At 41.6% G+C, this 19,772-nt stretch overlaps 1 pseudogene; it reads right to left on the reverse strand.

Annotated features, from left to right (window-relative positions):
• LOC109872259 (zinc finger protein 721-like) overlaps positions 1-19,772 on the reverse strand; it is a 53,838-nt pseudogene that overhangs the window by 11,209 nt on the left and 22,857 nt on the right.

Below are 19,772 nucleotides of genomic sequence, written 5' to 3' on the forward strand. Positions count from 1 at the left end.
ATAACTCAATGAATTGAGGCTGTTCTGAGGGGAAAAGGGGAGGGTCCAACTCCATATTAGGAAGTTGTTCCAAATTTTTGGTATAATCAGTGGATATATCTGCCATTTAGCATACATGTTTATCCAAAGGGATTTGCAGTCATGTGTGCAAACACTTTACATATGGGTGGTCCCAGGAATCAAACCCACTACCCTGGTTTAACAAGCACTATACTCCACCAACTGAGCTACAGGACCACAAGGAATGATCAAGGAATGACGCAGATAAACACACACAGCTTGAGTTTCAAACATATAATTGAATCAAAGACCGTAACATTGAAACTGACATACTTCATATTTAGTTACAATCAAATATTATTTGTCACATGCGCTGAATACAACAGGTGTAGATCTTAACGTGAAATGCTTACTGACAAGCCCTTAACCAACAACGTAGATAAGAAAAATAAGTGTTAAGAAAATATGCAGCATTGAAGGTCCTAAAGAACACAGTGGCCGCCATCATTCTTAAATGGAAAGTTTGGAACCACCAAGACTTCCTAGTGCTGGCCCGCCCAGCCAAACTGAACAATTGGGGGAGAAGGGCCTTGCTCAGGGACGTTACTGAGAACCCGATGGTCACTCTGACAGAGCTCAAGAGTTCCTCTGTGGAGATGGGAGAACCTTCCAGAAGGACAACCATCTCTGCAGCACTCCACCAATTTGGCCTTTTTGGTAGAGTGGCCAGACGGAAGCCACTTCTCAGTAAAAGGCACATGAAAGTCTGTTTGGAGTTTGCCAAAAGGCACCTAAAGGACTCTCAGACCATGAGAAACAAGATTCTCAGATCTGATGAAACCAAGATTAAACACTTTGGCCTGAATGCCAAGCGTCAGGTCTGGAGGAAACCTGGCACCATCCTTACGGTGAATCGTGGTGATGGCAATATCATGGTGTTATTGGGGATATTTTTCAGCGGCAGGGACTGGGAGACTAGTCAGGATCGAGGGAAAGATGTACGGAGCAAAGTACAGAGAGATAATTGATGAAAACCTGCTCAAGAGCACTCAGGACCTCAGGTTCACGTTCCAACAGGACAACGACCCTAAGCACACAGCGAAGACAACATAGAAGTGGCTTTGGGACAAGTCTCTGAATGTCCATGAGTGGCCCAGCCAGAGCCCGGATTTGAACCAGATCGAACAACTCTGAAGAAATCCTGAAAATTGCTGCGCAGTGACGCTCTCCATCCAACCTGACAGATCTTGAGAGGATCTGCAGAGAAGAATGGGAGAAACTCCACAAATACAGGGGTGCCAAGATTGTAGTGTTATACCCAAGGCGGCTTGAGGCTATAATCACTGGCAAAAGTGCTTCAACAAAGCACTGAGTTAAGGTTCTGAATACTTATTTAAATGTGATATTTCAGTTTTAATATTTAAATGCATTTGCAAACATTTCTAATCCTGTTTTTGCTTCGTCATTATAGGGTGTTGTTGTGCAGATTCATGAGGAAAACCTCCCAATTTAATAAATTTTAGAATATTCCAGTAAATTCAGGAAGTAAACTGAAAATTCCAATTCTCTTCTATGGTTTTCAATGAGGAAAATGTGGAATTTGGTTTACTTTCTGAATTGACTGGAAATTAAATGGATTTGACTCCAACCCTGGTTTTACTACAAATCTGTCAACGTCATAATTTAGTCAATCGATGTTATAATGCATAACGCTTGTTCTCATTCAGAGTAAATTATTCTAATTGAATAAAACAGAATTAAACAAATCAAATGTATTATTCACCTGAATAACTTCAACAACCTGGTTGATTCTCTGGTTGATTCTCTGCTCAACAACACTGACTGTGAATCAATCTGGTTGATTCTCTGCTCAACAACACTGACTGTGAATCAATCTGGCTGATTCTTTGCTCAACAACACTGACTGTGAATCAATCTGGTTGACTCTCTGCTCAACAACACTGACTGTGAATCAATCTGGTTGATTCTCTGCTCAACAACACTGACTGTGAATCAATCTGGTTGATTCTCTGCTCAACAACACTGACTGTGAATCAATCTGGTTGATCCTCTGGTTGATTCTCTGCTCGATTCTCTGCTCAACAACACTGACTGTGAATCAATCTGGTTGATCCTCTGGTTGATTCTCTGCTCGATTCTCTGCTCAACAACACTGACTGTGAATCAATCTGGTTGATACTCTGGTTGATTCTCTGCTCAACAACACTGACTGTGAATCAATCTGGTTGATTCTCTGCTCAACAACACTGACTGTGAATCAATCTGGTTGATTCTCTGCTCAACAACACTGATCGCGTCAAACTTTGCTGTGTCCAGGCTGTCACTTCTGTCATCAGCTACTAACACCAGTGCTGCACCTTTGTCCTTGTCCCTGGATGATGTCTTCCTGCTCCCTCTTCCATAGTGAGAACACTGATGGCTCAACATGGTTTTCTGAGAGACTGGATGACGGCTTCCTTCTCCCTCTTCCATAGTGGGAACACTGCTGGCTCAACATGGGCTTCCTGGTTATGAAAGAAAGTGTGATGGTCAATGGTAGCCACTCCCATTGTTTGAAGCAGTTGTAGTCTTTGTTGGCATGTATCCAGACCCCAGAATGGTAGTAGAAAGGAGCCTGTTCCCTGCATGCTTCCTCACAATCATTGGCTGGATCGACCACTCCCCCACCTGACCACAGGACCAGAATTGCTATCTGATCTTCATTCCTACAGTCTTCATCACCGCCCCTGGAGTCTCTTCACTGTCTGATCTTCATTCCTACAGCCTTCATCATTGTCCCTGGAGTCTCTTCACTGTCTGATCTTCATTCCTACAGCCTTCATCTCCGTCCCTGGAGTCTCTTCACTGTCTGATCTTCATTCCTACAGCCTTCATCACCATCCCTGGAGTCTCTTCACTGAGTAAGTATAGATAGTATAAGAAACCTCTCCCATTCTACTTGTCTATTATCTTTGTTTAGAAATAGTCATTTGTGTGACCTACTGATTTTCCCTACAATTCATTTTAAGGATTTTGAAATATAGAAATGGTAGAACGAGGAATGTCAGAGTCTGGAATATAAATATATACAGTTGGTTTAAAATGTATATGATGGTGTGTCTAGACATTATGGACCGTATATGAATATAAAAGGTGTGTACAGTAGTAGTTATATAGGATGAGCCTTGACTAGAATACAGGGTGGAGTACTGGGTGGTAGACGGCTAGTAACAGTGACTAAGTTCAGGGCAGGGTACTGGGCGGAGGCCGGCTAGAGGTGACTATTTAACAGTCTGATGACCTGGAGATAGACCACACATTAACCACACAATAAGTATTGTGGTGGCAGCATCATGTTATGGGTATGCTTGTCAGGATCAAAAGCAATATGAAAGGAGCAAAGTGTAGACTTTGTATAGGCACTGTACAGCCTTAACTGTGGAGTGACCCCATAAAATGGGATATCAGCCAACTCAGTGACAACCACAGAACACAACTATGTATAGTTTACAAAGAATATTAGCATCTTAGCTCTTATTGCAGGACTTTGAATGTGGTACATCACCTCCATAACCAACCTATTGTGTGTATTGAAAATTCATATAGGACTGTACAGCTAGTTAACTGGCTACTGATCAACCTATTGTGTGTATTGAACATTCATATTGAACAGCCTTACCTATAGAGTAGCACCACCACCCATCAGCCCATTCTCTTCTTGATGTCAAAGCTGCAGTGTATTGTTGCTATAGGAGTTTATGATTAATAATTCTATTTACTTCAAGACACACTAAGATGTCACCATACTATTCATTTAAAGCCCCTCTGTCAGATATAAATCAGAGTGGGAAACCAACTGACATGGAAACAATGGAGCAAATGTATCACTATCAGAGGGGTGTATTATGACATCAGATAGAACTACTCAGACATTCCAAATATCACTTGATTATCAGAGTGTATTATGACATCATATAGAACTACTCAGACATTCCAAATCAGGCTTCATCCACATCATGAAGGTGGATATTGATCCAACCATTTCAAAAGTAATGACCGGGCTGACGGAAACAGGATATGCCTGAACAATTTTATAAAAGCCGACAAACTATATGTTAGTTCGTTTGACATGGTGGGGACTTTTTGTTTCAGTAAAAATGTATAAGCGAGAAATGGAGGTGGAAACTCCTTTATGAGCAAATATTTATATAATACCATCACATCTTAGTTAACTTGGAGTCACGTGATGATATATTGTCTGGTCCTCCCACTACGACTTGGGAACCCATGTAGTTTATTAGGCTACAGATGAAATAAGTTATGAACTTCACACTGTGGTGAAAGTGCACGTGATGAGCTTGATGCTCCATTCCAATACATTTTGAGGGTCTTATTCTGGTGACATGATGATTGATGCTTGGCTGCCATTTGACAAATAAAATAATATCGCTCTCATCCATAATAATCTCATCATGTAGGTAGCCTACCAACACTGTATCTATGAGCTGCTGGCTACAGTGCACGGGACAAGAGAAGTTTTGCTATATAATGCAACAGTTTCATTAAACCATCAGTAGAGTTGAAAATGCGATGGAAACAATTGGGAATTTAACAGAAAAAGTTATTTATTTGTCACGCAAAGCCTTTAATCCGCAATAAATGTGTTTGATAGAAACATTTCTGGTGGGAAAATGTATATATTGTTGTATGCAGATTTGAGAATATTCACATGAAAATCTGTCTCAAATTACATGGAAACTTAGCTACTAAGGTGGATATCGATCCAACACCTGCTGCTTATTCAAACCAGCCCACTGGGCACAGATGTCAGTTCAACATCTAGTTTCTATTTACATTTCTTTGAGTCCTCAACTAAAGTGAATTCAACATGAAATCTACACTAAATGTCACCTGTCATTGGATTTAGGTTGCTGGTTGGGTGAAACACAAAATGTTACCTGTGGAAACCATGTTTATTCAATCAGTGGGAGGCTTGTAAATTCCCCCAGGAAAGTGGAACGAGGAACTCTTCTTTGAGACAATGATAAACAGCAATCCTTGGGAGAGTTGTGGTGGATATTATAAAATAAGGATCTGCTGGAGTCCAAGTCAAACCAAGATTCTTTATTTCTGAGCTCAGAGAGAATAACAGAGTTACACAGCGCAGTGTAGACAGTCTGAATTCCTGAAGCATTGGGTGATGAGCACATACCTTTATAGTTTCCTGTTCCTGGGCGGGACTTTATTCATACAAGGACACAGGTGCAAATTGGTTTGCAACACAGGATGATACTCCCAAGAACAGGAGCTTATAATAGGACAGTTTCACAAGGTTAGTCACATACTCAGTTATGTGGACACACAAACAATTAACATTTTCCATTACAGAGTCTGAACATTTTCATTTCATTAAATCATCAGTGGGCCAACAATGCAAATGTCAACAATGGAACTAATGCATCACATGCAAATATCACTTGATTATCTGTAGTGCTGGAGGAATGACACACCCAGATAAACACAAAGAGTTTAAAAAAAGGAACCTGATCTTCTTTATATTCAAACTGACAGACTCCATATTCAATTCATGTTTTCTAATAAAAACAAATATATGTTTGAGTATACCCTGTACCACTTAATTTCATCTGGTAAAAACAAGTAAACACATTGTCAGTCAACAATATAAGACAAAGGGAGCACTGTGTATGTTCTCTGATGAATTTTAAGTCAATGTGATGTGAAATATCAATATTACAAGATATTCTTCTCTTTTGTGTGGATTCTCTCATGACGTTGAAGTGACTGTGATGAGTAATATGTTTTCCCACAGTCTGAGTATTTTGTAAGCCTTCTCATGTGTTCTTTCAGGCTTCCTAAATGGGCAAACGCTTTGCACCTTGGGAGCAGTGGTAAAGCTTCTCCCCTGTGTGCAGTCTCATGTGTTTTCATTTTTTATTTTACCCCCCTTTTTCTCCCCAATATCGTGGTATCCAATTGTTAGTAGCTACTTGTCTCATTGCTACAACTCCCGTACGGGCTCGGGAGAGACGAAGGTTGAAGTCATGCGTCCTCCGATACACAACCCAACCAAATCGCACTGCTTCTTAACACAGCGCGCATCCAACCCGGAAGCCAGCCGCACCAATGTGTTGGAGGAAACAACGTGCACCTGGCGACCTTGGCTGGCGCGCACTGCGCCCGGCCCGCCACAGGAGTCGCTGGTGCGCGATGAGACAAGGAGATCCCTACCGGCCAAACCGTCCCTAACCCAGACGACGCCAGGCCAAATGTGCGTCGCTCCATGGACCTCCCGGTCACGGTCGGTTGCGACAGAGCCTGGGCGCGAACCTAGAGTCTCTGGTGGCACAGCCCTTAACCACTGCGGCACCCGGGAGGCCCTCTAATGTGCTTTTTAAGGCTTCCCTAATTTGTTAAAATTCTTTGAACACTGGGAGGAGTGGTAAGGCTTCTCTCCTGTGTGTATTCTCTTATGTGTTTTCAGTTGACATAAGTGGGAAAAACTCTTTCCACACTGGTAACAGTGGTACGGCTTTTCTCCTGTATGTATTCTCTCAAGTATTTTCAGAATCACTAACATTGCAATGGCAGGACATCTCCCCTATGTGTATTCTCTCATGTGTTTTCAGGTCCCATAACTGGTTACAACCCTTTCCACACTGGGAGCAGTGTTAAGGCTTCTCCCTGTGTGTATTTTCCCATGTTGGTTCAGGTGTCCTTTCTGGTTAAAACACTTTCCACACTGGGAGCAGTGGTAAGGCTTCTCCCCTGTGTGTATTCTCTCATGTTGTTTCAGGTGCCCTAAATTGTTAAAACTCTTTCCACACTGGGAGCAGTGATAAGGCTTCTCCCCTGAGTGTATTCTCTCATGTTGTTTCAGGTTCCCTAAATTGTTAAAACTCTTTCCACACTGGGAGCAGTGGTAAGGCTTCTCCCCTGTGTGTATTCTCTCATGTTGTTTCAGCTCCCCTGACCATTTGAAACACGTTCCACACCGGGAGCAGTGGAAAGGCTTCTCCCCTGTGTGTATTCTCTCATGTTGTTTCAGGTTCCCTAAATTGTTAAAACTCTTTCCACACTGGGAGCAGTGATAAGGCTTCTCCCCTGAGTGTATTCTCTCATGTTGTTTCAGGTTACCTAAATTGTTAAAACGCTTTCCACACTGGGAGCATTGGTAAGGCTTCTCCCCTGTGTGTATTCTCTCATGTTGTTTCAGGTTCCCTAAATTGTTGAAACTCTTTCCACACTGGGAGCAGTGGTAAGACTTCTCCCCTGTGTGTATTCTCTCGTGTTGTTTCAGCTCCCTTGACTGGTTGAAACACTTTCCACACTGGGAGCAGTGGTAAGGCTTCTCCTCTGTGTGTATTCTCTCGTGTTGGTTCAGCTCCCTTGACTGGTTGAAACACTTTCCACACTGGGAGCAGTGGTAAGCCTTCTCCCCTGTGTGTATTCTCTCATGTTGTTTCAGGTTCCCTAAATTGTTAAAACTCTTTCCACACTGGGAGCAGTGATAAGGCTTCTCTCCTGTGTGTATTCTCTCGTGTTGTTTCAGGGGTGCTTTTTGGTTGAAACGCTGTCCACACTGGGAGCAGTGGTAAGGCTTCTCCCCTGTGTGTATTCTCTCATGTTGTTTCAAGTTCCCTAAATGGTTAAAACTCTTTCCACACTGGGAGCAGTGGTAGGGCTTTTCCCCTGTGTGAATTCCCTCGTGTTGTTTCAGCTCCCTTGACTGGTTGAAACACTTTCCACACTGGGAGCAGTGGTAAGGCTTCTCCCCTGTGTGTATTCTCTCGTGTTGTTTCAGCTCCCTTGACTGGTTGAAACACTTTCCACACTGGGAGCAGTGGTAAGGCTTCTCCCCTGTGTGTATTCTCTTATGTTGTTTCAGGTTCCCTAAATTGTTACAACCCTTTCCACACTGGGAGCAGTGATAAGGCTTCTCTCCTGTGTGTATTCTCTCGTGTTGTTTCAGGGTTGCTTTTTGGTTGAAACGCTTTCCACACTGGGAGCAGTGGTAAGGCTTCTCCCCTGTGTGTATTCTCTCATGAGCTTTCAGGTGTGCTTTCTGGTTACAACTCTTTCCACAGTGGGAGCACCTGTGTCGCCTTGCTGGTTTGGACGTCCCTGGCTCTGGTTCCTCTGAGTCTGGTCTTTCTCCTGCCAAATACAGTGTTATTTTAAAATAGAGACCCGAATGAAACCACATGATAAAACAACCTTGCTACGAGAGTAAATCCCAAATCAGATCTCTCAATAACCTTGGGCCAGTTTTAACAATCTTAGTGTAATTTTAAAACAAATGTAGAGCTTCCTGGTAATTACTGCTGTTTACATTACTTATTTTATTCATCCTGTTTTACAAGTCAGAACACAAAAACCTAGACAGTTCTAGGACACTGAAGACACAGATATCGCTGGATTCCAATTGAACAGGTGGTTCTAAATATATAACTTTCATAGCTGTATGATACAGAATGTGACCTACACACTTCCTTAAACATAAAATAACTAAAGAAGTAATTTTGTATGGAAGTCCAAAACTTATTTTTACATCGAAGATACAAAGCACATCAGTAACATCTCCCCGTTGTTGAAAGGGTTCTACACATTGCTGTTTAAATGGACCAATTTCTTATTTAGACATTTGCAGATTTTCAACATTTTGATTATCGCTGATGTCATATTTTGGGTAAAAAATAAGGTGAAATATTTGGGTAAATGTTCCTAAAACTGATAGGAACTACACTATACAAAAATATAAACACAAAAGGTAAAGTGTTGGATGTTTCATGAGCTGAAAAAAAAGTTTGCAGAATTTTTTACATCCCTGTCAGCCAAAATGTATTATTTGCCAAGATAATCCATCCACCTGACAGGTGTGGCATATCAAGAATTGATTGAACAGCTTGGTTATTACACAGGTGTACCTTGATCTGGGGATAATAAAAGGCTACTCGAAAATGTGCAGTTTGGTCACACAACAATGCCACAGATCTCTGAGGGAGCGGGCAATTGGCATGCTGACTGCAGGAATGTCCACTGGAGCTGTTGTCAGGGAATTTAATGTACAGTACCAGTCAAAAGTTTGGACTCACCTACTCATTAAAGGGTTTTTCTTTATTTTTACTATTTTGTACATAGTAGAATAATAGAGAAGACATCAAAATGATAAAAAAAACACATGGAATCATGTAGTAATCACAAGTGTTAAATCAAAATATATATTTTATTCTTCAAAAGTTGCCACCCTTGCTTTCTCTCAACCAGTTTCACCTGGAATCCTTTTATGAGTTCCCTCATATGATGAGAACTTGTAGGCTGCTTTTCCTTCACTCTGCGATCCAACTCATTCCAAACCATCTCGATTTGGTTGAGGTCAGGGGATTGTGTAGGCCAGGTCATCTGATGCAGCAGTCCATCACTCTCCTTCTTGGTCAAATAGCTCTTCCACAGCCTGGAGGTGTGTTGGGTCATTGTCCTGTTGAAAAACAAATGACAGTGGAACTAAGCCCAAACCAGATGGGATGGCATATCCCTGCAGAATGCTGTGGTAGTCATGCTGGTTAAGTGTGACTTGAATAAATAAATCACTGACATTGTCAACAGCAAAGCACCCGCACACCATCACATCTCTTCCTCCATGCTTCACGGTGGGAACCACAAATGCGGAGATAATCTGTTCATCTACTCCTCGTCTCACAAAGACACGTTCGGAACCAAATACTCAAACTTGGACTCATCAGACCCAAGGACAGATATCCACCGGTCTAATGTCCATTGCTCGTGTTTCTTGGCCCAAGCAAGTCTCTTCTTCTTATTGGTGTCCTTTAGTAGTGGTTTCCTTGCAGCAATTCGACCATGAATGCCTGATTCACGCAGTCTCCTCTGAACCGATGATGTTGAGATGTGTCTGTTACTTGAACTTTGTGAAGCATTTATTTGGGCTGCAATTTCTAAGGCTGGTAACTCTAATGAACTTATGCATCAGAAGTAACTCTGGATCTTCCATTCTTGTGGTGGTCCTTAAAGTAATGGACTGTTGTTTCTCTTTGCTTATTTGAGCTGCTATTGACATAATATGGACTTCGTATTTTACCCAATAGGGCTATCTTCTGTATACCACCCCTACCTTGTCACAACACAACTGATTGGCTCAAACACATTAAAACCTGTTATGGCTAGGGATTCCGCTAGCGGAACATTTCAACAAAATCCGGTGAAATTGCAGAGTGCAAAATATATATAAAATATAATATTATTTTTTGGGGAAATATTTCACTTTCATGCATTCACAAGTGCAATACCACAAATTAAAGCTTAAGGCTCCATAATGTTTCATCATTAGATACTACAGTCCTCCTTTAAGACTCCATAATGTTTCATCATTAGATACTACAAGGCTCCTTTAAGACTCCATAATGTTTCATTATTAGATGGTACAGTCCTCCTTTAAGACTCCATAATGTTTCATCATTAGATGCTACAGTCCTCCTTTAAGACTCCATAATGTTTCAAAATTAGATGCTACAGTCCTCCTTTAAGACTCCATAATGTTTCATCATTAGATGCTACAGTCCTCCTTTAAGACATCATGTTTAGAATGTGTCTGGAAGCGCTACTCTATCTATTCTACTCTCATCCTTTCGGTTTCAATAATATTAGTAGGCCATGTAACTTAACCTGTAGTGACACCCAGCCCGTGAACGGGACCGTTATCATCATCTGACACTAATTAGCATAATGCAACGGACATAAATCTTCCTAGAAAATCTTCCTATTCATGAAAATCACAAGTGAAATATATTGGAACACAGCGTAGCCTTTTGTTAATCACCCTGTCATCTCAGATTTTCAAAATATGCTTTACAGCCAACGCTAGACAAGCATCTGTGTAAGTTTATAATAGCCTAGCATAGCATTATGCCTTGCTAGCAGCAGGCAAACTTGTCACGGAAATCAGAAAAGCAATCAAATTAAATCGTTTACCTTTGATGAACTTCGGATGTTTTCACTCACGAGACTCCCAGGTAGACAGCCAAAGTTCATTTTTTCCCAAAATATTATTTTTGTAGGCGAAATAGCTCCGTTTGTTCTTCGTGTTTGGCTGAGAAATCGCCCGGAAATTGCGGTCACAACTCCGAAAAATATTCCAAATTAGCTCCATAATATCGACAAAAACATGGCAAACGTTGTTTAGAATCAATCCTCAAGGTGTTTTTCTAATATCTATTTGATAATATATCCGTCGGGACAATTACTTTTTCTCAAGGACCGATTGGAGTAATGGCTACCTCTGCACTTTACGCGAGAATCTCTCTCGGAGCCACCATGTGACCACTTACGCAATGTGCCCCCATACGGCTATTCTTCAATAGAAATGCGTAAAACTACGTCACAATGCTGTAGACACCTTGGGGAATACGTAGAAAGCATAAGCTCGTTGATGGTACATTCAAAGCCATATAGGGAGTCATTGGAACGCAGCGCTTTCAAAACCTGGGGCACTTCCGGATTGGATTTTTCTCAGGCTTTCGCCTGCAACATCAGTTCTGTTATACTCACAGACAATATCTTTACAGTTTTGGAAACGTTAGAGTGTTTTCTATCCAAAGCTGTCAATTATATGCATATTCTAGTATCTTTTCCTGACAAAATATCCCGTTTAAAACGGGGACGTTTTTTTTCTCCAAAAATGTAAAGACTGCCCCCTAACACCAAGAGGTTTTAAGGTAATCAGAAATATTTAGGACGAACTTATTCCTTGACACCCATTCTGAAACTAACTGCAGCTCTATGTTAAGTGTTGCAGTCATTTCAGTCGATGTAGTAGCTGACATGTACAGTGTTGAGTCAACGCATACATAGACTCACTGGCTTTACTCAAATGTCATTGGCATGTTGTTGGTAAAGATTGAAAAAAGTAGGTGCCAAACAGCTGCCCTGGGGAATTCCTGATTCAAACTTGATTTTGTTGTACAGGTTTCCATTAAAGAACACTCTCTGTGTTCTGTTAGACAGGTAGCTCTGGGGCGGCAGGTAGCCTAGTGGTTAGAGCGGTAGGCCAGTAACCGAAAGATTGCTGGATCGAAACCCTGAGCTGACAAGGTAAAAAACTCTGTCGTTCTGCCCCTGAACAAGGCAGTCCTAGGCCATCATTGAAAAAAAGAATTTGTTTATAACTGACTTGCCTAGTTAAATAAAGGTTACATTTTAAAAGAAAAACTCTTTATCCACAATATAGCAGGGGGTGTAAAGCCATTTTTATCATCCATGTCTCTCAGCCAATCAGTCATTTGTAAGTGCTGTGCTAGTTGAATGAACTTCCCTATAAGCTGAAAGTCTATATTTGTTTACTGTAAAATAGCATTGTATCTGGTAAAATATTTTTTTTCCAAAATTGTAAGTGTTGGTAACAGTCTGATTGGTCAGCTATTTAAGCCAGTAAAGGGAGCTTTACTATTCTTGGGTAGTGGAATGACTTTAGCTTCCCTCCAGGCCTGAGGGCACACACTTTCTAGTAGGCTTAAATTAAAGACAAGGCCAATAGGAATGGCCATATCGGCCACTATTGTCCTCAATTTTCCATCCACGTTGTCAGACACCAGTGACTTGTCATTGTTGATTTTATTTGCGCAAAATTTCATTGAAGATGCTCCAAAGATTTTTACTATCATTCTTCATGTCATTTATCTTTGTTTCATAGTGTAGTTTCTTCTTTATATTGAGTTTAGTCACATATCTCAATTTGCAATAGGTGTCACGAATATTACCGAAGGTGGCTCCCCTCCCCGTTCGGGTGGCGCTCGGCGGTCGTCGTCGCCGGTCTACTAGCTGCCACCGATCCTTTTTCGTTTGGTTTTGTCTAATTGTTTTCACCTGTTCATTGTTTGGTTGTTAGGGTGGTAAGTTCGCTTCGCACACTTCTGTTTGTGTGGAGCTGTCTTCTGTTCGTGTGGAGCTGTCTTCTGTTTGTGTGGGCTTGTCTTCTGTTTGTGTGGGCCTGTCTTCTGTTTGTGTGGGCTTGTCTTCTGTTTGTGTGGGCTTGTCTTCTGTTTGTGTGGGCCTGTCTTCTGTTTGTGTGGGCTTGTCTTCTGTTTGTGTGGGCTTGTCTTCTGTTTGATTGTCTCCTGTTTTGTGAGAGGTGTTCGTGTCTGTTGTTTTTATTTCGCTGTCCAGATATTTTACCAGAGTTAAGACTTAAATGGAGTTTATTTACACCTATGTTTGGTATTAACATTTGTACCTTGTTTGGTTGGACATTAAAGCGTGTTTTTCCCCATATCCTCTGCTCTCTGCGCCTGACTCCACACCCATTCACTCATTGAGCGTTATAATAAGTTTCATTCTTCATGTCATTTATCTTTGGTTCATTGTGTAGTTTCTTCTTTTTATTCAGTTTAGTCAAATGATTTCTCAATTTGCAATCAGTTATTCAGTCAGACCTATATGCCATCTCTTTTGCCTACCTCTTCATCATACCATTTTGTAATTCCTCATCAATCCACGTGGATTTAACAGTTTTTACAGTCATTTTCTTAATGGGTGCTGCTTATTAGTAACTGGGATAAGCAGTTTGAAATGTGTCAAGGGCAGTGTCTGGTTGCTCATCATTACACACCACAGACCAACAAATATTATTTACATCAATAACATAGGAATCACTACATAAAATTGTATGACCTCTTATACACAATATTAGTCCCAGCCGTTGGAACGGTGGTTTTCCTAGACATGGCTCCTATATTGTGATCACTACATCTGATGGATCTGGATACTGCTTTAAAACCCATTTCTGCAGCATTAGTAAAGATATGATCAAACCATGTTGATGATTTCATTCCTCTACTGTTTGTCACTACCCTGGTAAGTTGATAGATAACCTGAACCAGGTCGCCAGCACTGGTTACAGTTTGAAGCTTTCGTTTGAGTGGGCAGCCTGATCACAGCTTTTCTTCAGTACCAGTTAATTAATTACCAAAGTCTTGAGTTTAGTTTGCCTGTTCTACAGTCTTGTAAAGATAGGGGGTTTGACTGGGACAGGCAATGTAACACCCATAATGTTTTAAGGAAAAGTTTTTGTAAAACAAGCACATTACATCGGATCATTGAAACTTTCTCTCCAAAGCTAACTTTCATCAAGGTTTTATATGGTCAATTGGTTTCTCTCTTTTCATTGGCAGAATCCTTTTTCAGTGTTATGATATTCATAACATCCATATACACGAGTCTATCTTCCTGTCAACTAACAGAACTCTGCTGGTTGTCCTGGTAACAGATACCAGTGGGCAGATCTATTGTATTTGTTCCAACTAAACTACAGCACTTACTTTGATGTGTCAAATCTGATCCTTTCTTCTCTTCTCCTCCTCTCACAGTTCCACTCAGCCCTGTTGTTTTCCTGCAGTCCACCAGCAGCACAGACAACCTCTTCATACCCAGCAGTAAGGTGCTACCAGGAGAGGCACGACACAGGGACTCCGGGAGGGAGGAAGGGCTAGCGTTGTCCTGGTAACCATAAAGAGGGGACACAGACGCACATCATTATGGATGCTGATGCCACTGTTGTCATGAAGTGCTTTACAGAAACCCAGCCCAGAGAGAGCAAGCTGTATGCTAGACCAGACCAAGCTGTATGCTAGACCAGACCAAGCTGTATGCTAGACCAGACCAAGCTGTACCATCTGGTGTTCTGATCTGGAGAGACTCTTCTCTGCCTCGTCAGCATCAGGATGTTGTTGAGGCTCCCCAGAGGATCCACCATAGTCATGTCTCTCTCCTGTGTGAACGAGAACAACAAAATGAGTAGTAAACTCCCTTTGATATTTTAAGTAGAACATATGCTTCAATATTGAATTTAAAAGCCTGTTATACTAGATGAGGGGAACTTTAATATAGACAACATGGAGAATTCAATACATCTAATTGAAAAGTCCCGAAAATATATGAACCAATGGCAGATTGACCCTTTAACCATTCCTACAGTACTGAACAACATATTCAAGGGTAGTACTTCAGTAGAATGCCCCTTAAAGACCACACATTAGTTCAACAACTGCATAGTTTGTGTCCCTGTTTTAAGACAGTACTCACTGATGGTAATCGGATATTCTGTCTCCTCCTCTTTCACTCCCAAAATGTCTTCCTCCTTCACCTTTATTGAGACAGCATCCTCTTCCTCTCTAAAAGGTTCATTCTCTTCTATCACTATAACAGCCTCCTCTTCCTCCTTTTTCATTCTGAAATGTTCTTTCACTATAACAGCATCTTCTTCCTTCACTATAACAGTCTCCTCTTCCTCCTTTTTCATTCTAAAAGGTTCTTTCACTATAACAGTCTCCACTTCCTCCTTTTTCATTCTGAAATGTTCTTTCACCATAACAGCATCTTCTTCCTTCACTATAACAGTCTCCTCTTCCTCCTTTTTCATTCTAAAAGGTTCTTTCACTATAACAGTCTCCTCTTCCTCCTTTTTCATTCTAAAAGGTTCTTTCTCTTCTTTCACTGTAACCTCATCCTCTTCTTCAATGTTCATTGCCAGAGCTTCTTTCTGCAAACAGCAGACCTCCTCTTCTATAGCAGGGGATGAGTACTTTAATGAACTCATGGTCAGGGATGTTAGCTAGCGAGTTAGCATTAGCGAATAGCCTAGTGCTAGGCTCAGCATCAATCTTTAACAAGTTTGCAAATTAGGTTACAGTTAACCAGTTAATACGTCAACAGAACTGTGTTTAAAACACTGAGATTAGATCATGTACATTAAGATGGTCTAAAGCGTCAATCTTTCACTTTTATGTTGGCTAGCAAGCTACCGAGGTGGTTGAAAGAGTAGCCGCGTTGTTGTTCCTGAAGAAGCGTCCGTCCAGTCCATTACACGTCACGGAGAATCATCACCTGAAAGACGCTCGTCGCCATCTGCTGTCTGGAGTGGGTAACGCAGTTTGGAAACAATACATTACACTACACTTTTGTATTGGAAAGAACGTACCGTAATTTCTAATATCTAAAAAGGATTAAACTTTTTTACATGTTTTATCATTTTTATTTTTATGAAAATCACTGAGGAGGGTCCTCCCCTTCCTCCTCTCAGGAGCCTCCACTTCCTCCTCTGAGGAGCATCCCCTTCCTCCTCTCAGGAGCCTCCACTTCCTCCTCTGAGGAGCATCCCCTTCCTCCTCTCAGGAGCCTCCACTTCCTCCTCTGAGGAGCCTCCCCTTTCTCCTCTGAGGAAGCTCCCCTTCCTCCTCTCAGGAGCCTCCCCTTCCTCCTCTGAGGAAGCTCCCCTTCCTCCTCTCAGGAGCCTCCCCTTCCTCCTCTGAGGAGCATCCCCTTCCTCCTCTGAGGAGCCTCCCCTGCACCCAAAGGACATCCAGCCAACTTTTGTGGGAAGCATTGGAGTAAACATGGGCCAGCATCCCTGTGGAAAGCTTTCGACACCTTGTAGAGTCCATGCCCCGACGAATTTAGGCTAATCTGAGGGAGAAAGAGGAGGGTCCAACTTCATATTAGGAAGGTGTTCGAAATGTTTGGTATAAGCAGTGGATATATCTGCCATTTAGCAGACACTTTTATCTAAAGGGATTTGCAGTCATGTTTGCAAACAATTAACATATGGATGGTCCCAGGAATCAAACCCACTACCCTGGTTTAACAAGCACTATACTCCACCAACTGAGCAACAGGACCACAAGGAATGATCAAGGAATGACGCAGATAAACACACACAGCCTGAGTTTCAAAAATATAATTAAATCAAAGACCGTAACATTGAAACTGACATACTTCATATTAGACGTAGGCCGATTAATTAGGGCCGATTTCAAGTTTCAACTTTATTTAATCTTTATTTAACTAGGCAAGTCAGTTAAGAACACATTCTTATTTTCAATGACGGCCTAGGAACGGTGGGTTAACTGCCTTGTCCAGGGGTAGAACGCTAGAATTTCACCTTGTCAGCTCGGGGGATCCAAACTTGCAACCTTACAGTTAACTCGTCCAACGCTCTAACCACCTGCCTCATTACACTCCACGAGGATCCTGCCTGTTATGCAAATGCAGTAGAAGCCAAGGTAAGTTGCTAGCTAGCATTAAACTTCTTATAAAAAACAATCAATCATAATCACTAGTTATAACTACACATGGTTGATGATATTACTAGTTTATCTAGCATGTCCTGTCGATGCGGTGCGTATCGTTGCTCCAATGTGTACCTAACCATAAACACCAATGCCTTTCTTAAAATCAATACACAGAAGTATGTATTTTTAAACCTGCATATTTAGCTAGAAGCAATCCAGTTTAGCAGGCAATATTAACCAGGTGAAAATGTGTCAATTCTCTTGCGTTCATTGCACGGAGAGTCAGGGTATTTGCAACAGTTTGGGCAGCCTGGCTCATTGCGAACTAATTTGCCAGGACTTTAAGTAATTATGACATAACATTGAAGTTTGTGCAATTTAACAAGTATATTTAGACTTAGGGACGCCACCCTTTAGATAAAATACCGAACGGTTCTGTATTTCACTGAAATAATAAATGTTTTGTTTTCGAAATGATAGTTTCCGTATTCGACCATATTAATGACCAAAGGCTCGTATTTCTGTGTGTTATGTTATAATTAAGTCTATGATCTGATAGAGCAGTCTGACTGAGCGATTGTAGGCAGCAGCAGGCTCGTAAGCATTCATTCAAACAGCACTTTCATGCGTTTTGCCAGCAGCTCTTCGCAAGCACAGCGCTGTTTATGACTTCATGCCTATCAGCCTAATGGCTGGTGTAACCAATGTCAAATGGCTAGCTAGTTAGCAGGCGCACGCTAATAGCGTTTCAAACGTCACTCGCTCTGAGACTTGGAGTAGTTGTTCCCCTTGCTCTGCAAGGGCCTGCGGCTTTTGTGGAGCGATGGGTAACGCTGCTTCGAGTGTGGCTGTTGTCGATGTGTTCCTGGTTCGAGCCCAGGTAGGGACGAGGAGAGGGACGGAAGCTATACTGTTACACTGGCAATACTACACTGGCAATACTAGAGTGCCTATAAGAACATCCAATAGTCAAAGGTATATGAAATACAAATGGTATAGAGAGAAATAGTTCTATAAATACTATATTAACTACAACCTAAAACCTCTTACCTTGGAATATTGAAGTCTCATGTTAAAAGGAACCACCAGCTTTCATATGTTCTCATGTTCTGAGCAAGGAACTCAAACGTTAGCTTTTTTACATGGCACATATTGCCATTTATTTACTTCTCCGACACTTTGTTTTTGCATTATTTAAACCAGTACAGAGTTAATGTGGAGGCAATATACAGGAGATACCAGTACAGCGTTAATGTGGAGGCTATATACAGGGGGTACCTGTACAGAGTCAATGTGGAGGCTATATACAGGAGGTACCAGTACAGAGTCAATGTGGAGGTAATATACAGGAGATACCAGTACAGAGTTAATGTGGAGGCTATATTCAGGAGGTACCAGTAGAGAGTTAATGTTGAGGCTATATACAGGAGGTACCAGTACAGAGTCAATGTGGAGGCTATATACAGGAGGTACCAGTACAGAGTCAATGTGGAGGCTATATACAGGGGGTACCAGTACAGAGTCAATGTGGAGGCTATATACAGGGGGTACCAGTACAGAGTCAATGTGGAGGCTATTTATACAGGATGTACCAGTACAGAGTCAATGTGGAGGCTATATACAGGGGGTACCAGTACAGAGTCAATGTGGAGGCTATATACAGGGGGTACCAGTACAGAGTCAATGTGGAGGTTATATACAGGGGGTACCGGTACAGAGTCAATGTGGAGGCTATATACAGGGGGTACCAGTACAGAGTCAATGTGGAGGCTATATACAGGAGGTACCAGTACAGAGTCAATATGGAGGCTATATACAGGAGGTCCCTGTACAGAGTCAATGTGGAGGCTGTATACAGGGGGTACCAGTACAGAGTCAATGTGGAGGCTATATACAGGAGATACCAGTACAGAGTCAATGTGGAGACAATATACAGGAGGTACCAGTACAGAGTCAATGTGGAGGCTATATACAGGAGATACCAGTACAGAGTTAATGTGGATGCTATATACAGGAGGTACCAGTACAGAGTCACCGTGGAGGCTATATACAGGAGATACCAGTACAGAGTTAATGTGGAGGCTATATACAGGAGGTACCAGTACAGAGTTAATGTTGAGGCTATATACAGGAGGTACCAGTACAGAGTTAATGTGGAGGCTATATACAGGGGGTACCTGTACAGAGTCAATGTGGAGGCTATATACAGGGGTTACCAGTACAGAGTTAATGTGGAGGCTATATACAGGAGGTACCAGTACAGAGTCAATGTGGAGACTATATACAGGGATGTTTACATACACTTAGGTTGGAGTCATTAAAACTCGGTTTTCAACCACTCCACAAATGTCTTGTTAACAAACTATAGTTTTGGCAAGTCGGTTAAGACATCTACTTTGTGCATGACACAAGTCATTTTTCCAACAATTGTTTACAGACAGATTATTTCACTTATAATTCACTGTATCACAATTCCAGTGGGTCAGAAGTTTACATACACTATGTTGACCTTGCCTTTAAACAGCTTGGAAAATGCCAGAAAATAATGACATATTTTTCGAAGATTCTGATAGGCTAATTGACATAATTTGAGTCAATTGGAGGTGTACCTGTGGATGTATTTCAAGGCCTACCTTCAAACTCAGTACCTCTTTGCTTGACATCATGTGGAAATCAGCC

Source organism: Oncorhynchus kisutch, unplaced genomic scaffold, assembly GCF_002021735.2.
Source record: "Oncorhynchus kisutch isolate 150728-3 unplaced genomic scaffold, Okis_V2 scaffold1126, whole genome shotgun sequence".
NCBI classification, from domain to species: Eukaryota; Metazoa; Chordata; class Actinopteri; order Salmoniformes; family Salmonidae; genus Oncorhynchus; species Oncorhynchus kisutch.